Genomic DNA, 9,324 nt, shown 5'->3' on the forward strand with positions numbered 1-9,324 from the left:
AATAATATGAGTAAAAGAAAGAATCAAAGTAACGTAACAAGCAATATATAATTATCAAGTTTATAAGAAAATACTATCAAAAAGAAGTTTTTATAATATGTGCTTTTTGGTATTAAAAATACTTGAGAATGCAAATTGGGTTAAACAAAAATGATAAGACAAAAAAATAAGATGAAAGGGTAAATCATATAAATAATAATAACTTAATGCTTCAAAATCCAAAAAAGAGCTAAGTCAATGTAACAGAATGGAAGAGAATAGTGATGGCTGTAAACCATATTAATGATGTAGATTACAGGCTTAGAATAATAACAGTGATTGTAACTGGAAGAGGAACAGACTAAGACTGTAAATAATTCTGAAAGAAAGCCATATGTAAGGAGAATACAATAACAAATTAATATACACATAATGTTATATAGAAAGTGCAACAACGAAAAAAAAACAAAGAAGAGACAAAGCAAGATGGCAGAATAGAAAGCTTCATCAATCCTTACCCCACACCTTCCTTTCCTCTTTCACCCCTACCTCAGACCCTGGAAACCACCATCCCACTCTGTATTTCTATTAGCTTGACTTTTATTTACTCCACTTATCAGTTAACTCACACAGTATTTGTCTGTGTCTAACTTATTAGTATAATATCCTCCAAGTTTATCCATATTATTGCAACTGGCAGAATGTTTTTGAGGTTGAATATTTCACTGTGTATGTGTATATATACACACCACATTTTTTATCAATTCACTCATCAACAATCACTTACCTTGTTTCCATATCATGGCTATTGTGAATAATGCTGCAATGAACACTGGATTTCATATATCACTTTGATGTTCTAGTTTCATTTTCTTTAGATATATGCCAAGAGGTGGGAATGCTGTATCATATAGAAAATCTGTTTAGTTTTATGAGGAAATATCCATACCATTATTCCTAGCATCTGTACCATTTTACATTTTCACCAACAGTTTATGAGGATTTCCATTTCTCCATACTCTTTTTTATCTCTTGTCTTTTTGATAATGGCCATCCTAACAGGTGTGTGGTAATGTGTCATTGTGGTGTTGATATGCATTTCCCTGATGATTACTAATTTGAGAAACTTTTCATATACCTGTTGGCCATTTGAATTTCTTCTTTGAAAATCAAATGTCTATTCAGGTACTTTGCCCATTTCTCTATTGGGTTATTTGATTTCTTTGTTTGTTTTGCTTTTGTTTTCATTTTGCTTTTGAGTTGTATGAGTGCCTTTATATATTTCAGATATTAGCCCCTTATCACATTATACGTCTTGCAAATAAATTCTTTCACTCCAAAGAATGTTCATTTTGTTGACTGCTATATTTGCTGTCAGAAGCCTTTAAGTTTATTGCAATAACATTTGTCTGTTTTTGCTTTTGTTTTCCATATTTTTGTGTCATGATTGCTAAGGCCAATATCATGAAGCTTTTTCCCTGTTTTCTTCTGGAAATTTTACAATTTTAGTTCTTACATTTAAGTTTTTAATTCACTTTAAGGTAATTATTGTATATGGTGTGCGATAAGGATCTAGCATCATTTTTTTGAATGTGGATACCCAGTTTCTCTAGCATCATTTGTTAAAGAAATCACTGTTTCTACTGTGTATTTTTGGCACTCTTGTAAAAGATTAGTTGATGGTATGTGGTAGGTTTATTTCCAAGCTTTTTATTCTGTTTCATTGGTATATGTGTCTGTGTTTATGTCAACACCATACTGTTTTTTTATTACTATAAATGTGCAACATAGTTTTAAATCAGGGGTTTTATGCTTCCAGCTTTGTTCTTATTGAAAAATGCTTTGGCTGTCCTGGGCTTATTGTCATTCCACATATTTCCTAATTCAAATTAGGGCATATTTCCTAATTGCTCTGGATAAGGCTTCATGAATATTATTATCCATATTCCCCCAAATATATGAGAGGTTTTCAGCCATTATTTCCTTCAATAAAACTTCTGCCATGTTCTCCTATCATTTTCTTTGGAAGCTATAGTATTTATATTGATTCATTTGGTGGTTTCTCATAGGCCCATATGTTTTTCTAAAATGTATTTTCGTTCTTCTTTTCCTTTTGTTCCTCTAACTGGCTGATTTCAAATGACCTATCCTTGACTTTACTAATTCTTGCTTTTATATGATTTAGTCTACTCTTGAAGCTCTCTATTGAACTTTCATTTCTATCATTGTACACTTCAGATATAAGATTAATGTTTGGTTGTTTTTTACACTTTATATTTCTTAATTAAACTTCTGAATGTATTCAAGCATTTATCTGATTTCTTTCATTGTCTGTGTTCTTTTGCATCTCATTGATCTTCTTGTATTTTTTGTCAGGTAACTTATAGATCTCAACTTCTTGGGGATCAGTTACTAGAGATTTATTAGTTTCCTTTGATGGTGTCCTGTTTGTCTGATTCTTCATGATGCATGTAACTTTGCATTTGTGTCTCTATATTTGAAGAAGCAAACACTGCTTCCAGTCTTTACAAACTGGTTTCAGCAGGCATTGTATTTCTCTTGTTGAATCGTTGGGCTGGTGAAATTTTATCTGGAATTGCAGTTTAATGGGGTTGGAGCTGGTTCATGTGGGGGCTGTTGGCTCTGCTATATACACTGGGTGAGCCTGTTATTTTGGGACCAGGTGAGTATTGATTCTACCTGATTCCTAGATTGATCAGGCTTCCTCCAACAAGGGTCTGTTTTAGTGTATGTAGTTGGGTTTGTACATGGTGTTCCTGTTACCAGTTGCACTCACAGGTTGCCTCCCATTGTGTCCCTGAGAGTACTCATGCTGAGTAACTGAGTGGATCCCTGAGTGGGCAACATTGCCCCTGTACCACAGCTGAGAGGGGCTAGAACTAAGTTACAGGGCTGCTTTAAGATTCACAGCATAGACCAGTATGTCCATGCCTGCCTCTGAGGATATGGATATCCAGGCTTCCTATTGGGTTCCTGTGTGGTCAAGACTGTCCCCAGCATGCATCTTAGAGGGACTGGAACCAGATCAATATTCTGCTTTAAAGTTTGCAGTCACACCACAGACAAGAGGCCTATTACCTGAGGCATGAGCGAACATGGCACCTTCCAGTTCCCTTGACAAATACTGCTGTTAGCAATAACAAGGCTTAATAAGACTGTAGCCATGTCCACAGGGGAATGGGGCTGTATTTCCTGTACCATAGTTGGTTATCCTGCCACCCGAGCATGGGTCTGCCTTCTCAAAATGGTCCTCATTAGTCTTAAGCTCTATTGGGATTTTTGCAACATTATACCCACATCCCCCAAATCCCATAAATGCACTTTTGTCTGTGGATGGCTGCCAAATTATTGTTACCATGGTAGGACCTCAATGGGGGACTTCTATTCAGCCATCTTACTAATATCACTCCCAGGTAATTTTTAATCTGAGCAAGCTGATTCTAAGGTTTATACAGTTTATATTCTAGTTTGTGAGGAGAACCAGGAAAATTATTAAAATCAAATAGTAATTTGGAGTCCAGTTCTACCAAATGCTAAATCGTTTATAAAGTCATTTCTATCTTGTCAGCTTTCAATAATCTTTAATTTACCATAATACCTCTTAAATTACTGCAATGCCACTGAAGCTGCTCTTGTTAAAGTCAGTGATAATATCCAAGTCTTTAACACTAATGAATGACTCATTTAGCCTTTATAGTGCTTGGCCTGCTAAGCATCATTGGACACTGGTGACAATTTCTTCCTACTAGCAAGCCTTTATGCCAGTGTTTTTCATGATCCTATTCTCTTTTTAGTTTTCTCCAGCCTCTCAGGCCTGCATTTCAGGTTCTTTAGCTGGTTTCTCTTATTTTACAAACACTTCAAACGCTGGCACTTTATAATGCTCTGTCCTAAGCCTCTTTTCTTCTCACTGTGTGCATTATTGCTAGGTTGTATAATTTACCCTAAAGATTTCAATTACTAGCTAAGATTTAAAGTGTGGGCAATAAATAAGTAGATTAAAAGGGGAAGGAGAGAGCATTCCAGAAAGAGGAAAGAGCATGTGGAGATAGCAAGGCCTGTTTGAAGATACACATTAAGTAAAATAATAGCTCTCATTTATTGAGTACTCAGTATATACTAAGCTCAAATCTAAGTGTTTTCAATATATTATATTTCTTACTCCCAAACCACATGAGATAGTTCTCCCTTTACAGATGACTAAAATGGGGCACAAAGAAGTTACATGATTTGCCTAAATTATGCTGCTAGTAAACAGGAAAACCAGAACTCCAAGCTAGGTAGCAAGACTCCCAAACCTGCCCTGTAGTCACAATCCTATGATTCACTGTAGCTTTAGCACTGAAGTGAGGAAAGGAGGCTGCTAGGAAGAGAGGCTGGATGGGTGAGGCCTACAAAGATCATTACAAATATTTATTCCTGTTATCTCTTTCACTTCTTCAAGGGCCTTCCTTTCTTCTGCTACATTCTGCTAGCTCCTAGTCATTCTACAGATCTACATTTAAATTTGACTTTTTTCTAGGAAGCCCTCCTTCACCATCTCAGGCTTGATTAACTTTCCACTGCTATATATTTATAAAGCTTTTTATGCCATTTATCTTCCTAGTTAATTTCACTTATCACAGACTCAATACAAACATCATCTATAGAATCTTTCCCTGACCACCTTCCCCAGTAGATTACATTTTACTGCAATAACCTTCATCCCACTTAAACCTAGTTTTTTGGTTTCTGTTTTCCACTCAAACCTAATTTTTTTGAGGCAGGGACATAGTATGGTTCATCCACCATGGTATTACTAACACCTAGAACAAGACATAGAGCAGACATTCATTGTTTCTTAAATGAATTAACTAAATGTCACTAGTAAAACAACATGGCTGCTACCATGGCCATGGCTGCTCACTATCAGGAAAACAGCAAAGAAAAGACCCACCCACATGATTCAATTACCTCCCACCAGTACCATTAGTGAGCATTTGATTTGTGCCAAGTACCAACTAGATTATTTTTATACACTATTACTAACTTCTCTAACCACCCAACAAGGTGGCCTTATGATTTCTATTTTAATGGAGAGTGAAATGAAACCCAAGAAAGTAAATGATTGCCTATAATAATAACAATAGTTTATAGTCATTTAGTGCTTATGTGCTATTCCCAAAGTAGGTGTAGTTTTCATTTACTTATGACAAAGAAATTGTTATTGTAGTATAGATGGAAGCACTGAGGTTCAGAAGTAAGGCACCCGTACAGTGTCATGTATGTGTGAATGTATGTGTAAGAACAAACAAGTCAACCCAGGGCTTCCCAATTCTGTATTCTTTCCACTATATCACTTTTGTTATTCTTCCATCAGTGAAGGATACATAAAAATCTACTTCATGCTGATAAAGAGTATTTATTGGCGTATCTAGGTCTTTTATAATTTTCTCTTTTTTTCCTCTAAACAAGACACAATAAATTAATCTAATTTGGTAAAGTATTTAAAAATATGGATGTATCTGGTAAAAGTAACAAAATAGGTCTTGCTTTATTTTGTTTTTAAAGAAGAGACTTGGTAACCATTTGAGTAGGAGACCAGTTTTTAACTGAGCACCTGAAATTTGCAATTTGTCATATTATTTATAATTCCAGGTCTCCCAACCAATTCTTATTTATTTATCTATTTATTTTGCAACAGAGTATCACTCTGTCACGCAGGCTGGAGTACAGTGGCACAATCACAGCTTACTGTGACCTCAAATTCCTGGGCTCAAACAACCTCCCACCCCAGCTTTTGAGTAGCTTGGGACTACAGGAGCATACCACCACTCCTGGCTAAGGTTTTTAAATTTTTTTTTATTTTTGGAGACAAGATCTTGCTATGTTGCCCAGGCTGATCTCAAACTACTGGTCTCCAGTAATTTTCCTCCTAGGTCTCTAAAAGCACTGATATTATAGGTGTGAGCCAGTGTACCTGGCCCCAGCTCACCTTAATAATAATATTTAGTAGGAATCATTTATTTGCCATATGTACTGTCCAGCTACATCATTTTTAAATGGAATCTTATTGTAGAAAATAGTTTAGTAAAGGTGACTATCACAGATTGTAGATGAGTGTGTTCCTCCTTACGTATCTATCAAAAATGTTGATGAAAATATGTTATAGTTAAAAAGTTTTTAATCACATCTCACATAGATGATTGCCTAATTATAATCCCCAAAGTCTTTGCAAATTTTAATTTAGCTTTATGCATTTTTTAAATGACAGTTGACAGAAATTATCTGATCAGAATACTAAGAATAAGAATATCAACTGTCTTAAATAAAATCAAAATGAACAAAGTGTTTTGTATTTTAGTATGTTGCTAGTGAGTGACAGAAAATTTAGTATGTTGTTAATGAGTGACAGAAAATTATGTGTTGCTGATTTATCTTCAAACTCATTTATAGGAAAATGCTTTTTCTTTAAGTCAGGGATGACAAAAATAAAGTCGCCAATTAGTAGGTGCCCCAGTTAAACTGGTTATGATCAATATGTGTGTGTCAAATTGTGTAGAAGGGAAAATAAAGAATGATTAAGATAGAAACGGTTCTTGCCAGGGAAAAGAGATAAACATTATGCATTTTCTTAACTATTATATTAGTCATTTACTTTGTATAGAATTACATAAGATCAAGATGTTGTTATAGTTCAATATAACTGGAAAGCTATGGGATGTGCCCATAATGTTTCAACAGTTAGGAAAAAAATGGTGTTTAGCCCCTTGAATAAGCTGTTTGCATCTTTCCTCCAGTTAGACCTCAGGTAACTATATGGGTACTGGTATGTTGCAACATGTTTCACCTACAGCATATGTCTTCAAAGAAAATGTAGAAGCCATCTGATTGACAGAACTATCTCACAACCAGCAAAGTGAATTGGTTGATTTTTTTTTTCCAATACATTCTATAGGTTTGTGTTACTTCCTTCACATACTCAATTCAATGGTAGATTATTAAATTGTAGATTATTAAATAGAATAATTGTAGATGAGCAAAAAGGCTTTCATGGAGAATAAAGCAGCAGATAAATGGCCAAATGGCTGGATTTGGAACAATGATTCATCAAACATATAATTAGTGAAATCTCACTAAGCACTATGTAAGGTAAAAATAGATATTATTAACAGGAGGCAAGTCATGGCCTTTATGAACAGGGCTACCAAACCAACGAGGGAAAAGGCTGAGGAAAAAAAGTAAGGGTCAGATAAAAAGATAATATGCAGAGAGGAAAGTGGAAATGGACACCATAGGAATATCCATGAAACGGCTGGGCGGGGTGGCTCACACCTGTAATCCTAGCACTTTGAGAGGCAGAGGCGGGTGGAACACCTGAAGTCAAGAGTTTGAGACCAACCTGGCCAATATGGCAAAATCCTGTCTCTACTAAAACTACAAAAATTAGCATTGTGTGGTGGTGGGCCCCTATAATCCTAGCTACTCAGGAAGCTGAGGCAGGGGAATTGCTTGAACCCAGAAGGAGGAGGTTGCAGTGAGCCAAGATGGCACCACTGTACTCCAGCCTGGGTAAAAGAGTGGAACTCCATCTCAAAAAACAAACAAACAAAAAAAATGTCCATGAAACTAAAACTAATAGCAGATTAAACCACACTGCAGGAAGTTAAGAATAACATTGACACTATTAAAAAATCAAATGATTGTTATGAGAAGCCTTTTCTAAAATGCAAAAAAGTATGGGAAATATAAAAATTATGACTGAGAATTTGGTAATTATTTAAAATATAGAATGACAATCCAAGCAACAAGTTTTAGGTGTTCTTAAGTAGAAAAACTTAGCAGTTCTAAAATAATTAATTACTACAAGTAAAATTGAACAAAGTTGTCTAAATCTAATAAGAGAAATAAATATGCAATGTTAAAGCCCTTCTTGTTTTTCCTGTAAATTTAATGCAAAGAATTCTACAGGTAGTCACACTGACAAACATTTGAATGATTGTATTCTTAAAATCCTGTAAGTATCAACTAATGAATTAAAGAAAGTTACTTCAAACTGCCTTCAAATTTCCCTCAGCGACATTGACTATCAGAGAACACTGTAATAATAACATGTTATAAAATTTAAGGGCAAATTGTTTCCTACTGCCACCTACAACCAAGTTGTCATTTATTTGTAAGGGGAATCTTTAGCTTCAGGACCTTTGCATTGCTGTTTCCTATCTTCCCCAAATTGCTTTGTGATTTGTTCTTTCAGTTCATAAAAGTATCTGTTCAAATCTTCCCTTCTCAGAAATGTCTACTTTATTGAAATTGACCATCATCCTGTGCTTCTCCAGATTTTTTATAGTGATCATCACTGCTTATTACTTGATATTTATTTTCTACTGTTTCTACTGAAATATACATTCCATTAGATTAGTAGTTTCATAGATAATTGTACTTTTTCTTGCATTCATAATGCCTAACATAGTCACAGACACATGATAACTATTTAATACATAGTTATTGAATGAATGAAAATTTATGAATCCCCTCATAATCTGTCATTTGGATTAACAACTGGTCTTCTTGCTCCCAATCCACAACATCATCCCCCCTCCTAATCCATTTTCTACACAGAAGCTAGGCTGAAGTTTTGAAATTATAAGTGAAATTATGTCACTGTATTTAAATCCCTTCAATAACTGTCAATAACATTCTTTTTATAAAATCTCAATTTATCGTGTTCTAAAACTTTTATATATTCTGTGTTTTGGTTGTTTCTTCGACCTCTTTTTATGTCATTGCAAAACTTGAGTGGAGACAGGTAAATGCTGATAATAGCTTGCTCTTGAATTTAACTCAATTATATAAGAATATAAAGCTGCTCTAAACTGATTTATAAAGTTAACATAATCCAAATTAAAAGCCAGTCAGGTTTCATTCCAAGAAGCAAGTCTGACCCATTATGTTAAATATATTAATACCACATAAAACAATTTTTCAAAAGCACCTTCTCACCCTGGAATTATTGCTGCAGGGATATTCCCGACTTCTTTTATAACCCAAACTTGCTGCTGAGTCATCTTCATTACATCAAAAGATCATTGCATGAGACTGTCAGTATCTTCTCACTAACATTCTAAGTTTCTGTATTCTATATGATTATAGTTCGGTTCTAAGTATGCAGTCATTTTGGTCTCCCTTTCACTCCATTTGGCAGATATATTTCAGTTTATATCGAAGGATTGTAGTCATTTCTTTGTTTCTAAAAATAAAGTTTTCTTCTCTATTTTCATTTGTTTTTCACAGTTTGTCAAATCGCTCTAAAATTTAACCAAAAGTTGATTAATTTATCTTACA

The sequence above is a fragment of the Cebus imitator genome, unplaced genomic scaffold (assembly GCF_001604975.1).
Source record: "Cebus imitator isolate Cc_AM_T3 unplaced genomic scaffold, Cebus_imitator-1.0 Scaffold504, whole genome shotgun sequence".
Classification (NCBI taxonomy): Eukaryota; Metazoa; Chordata; class Mammalia; order Primates; family Cebidae; genus Cebus; species Cebus imitator.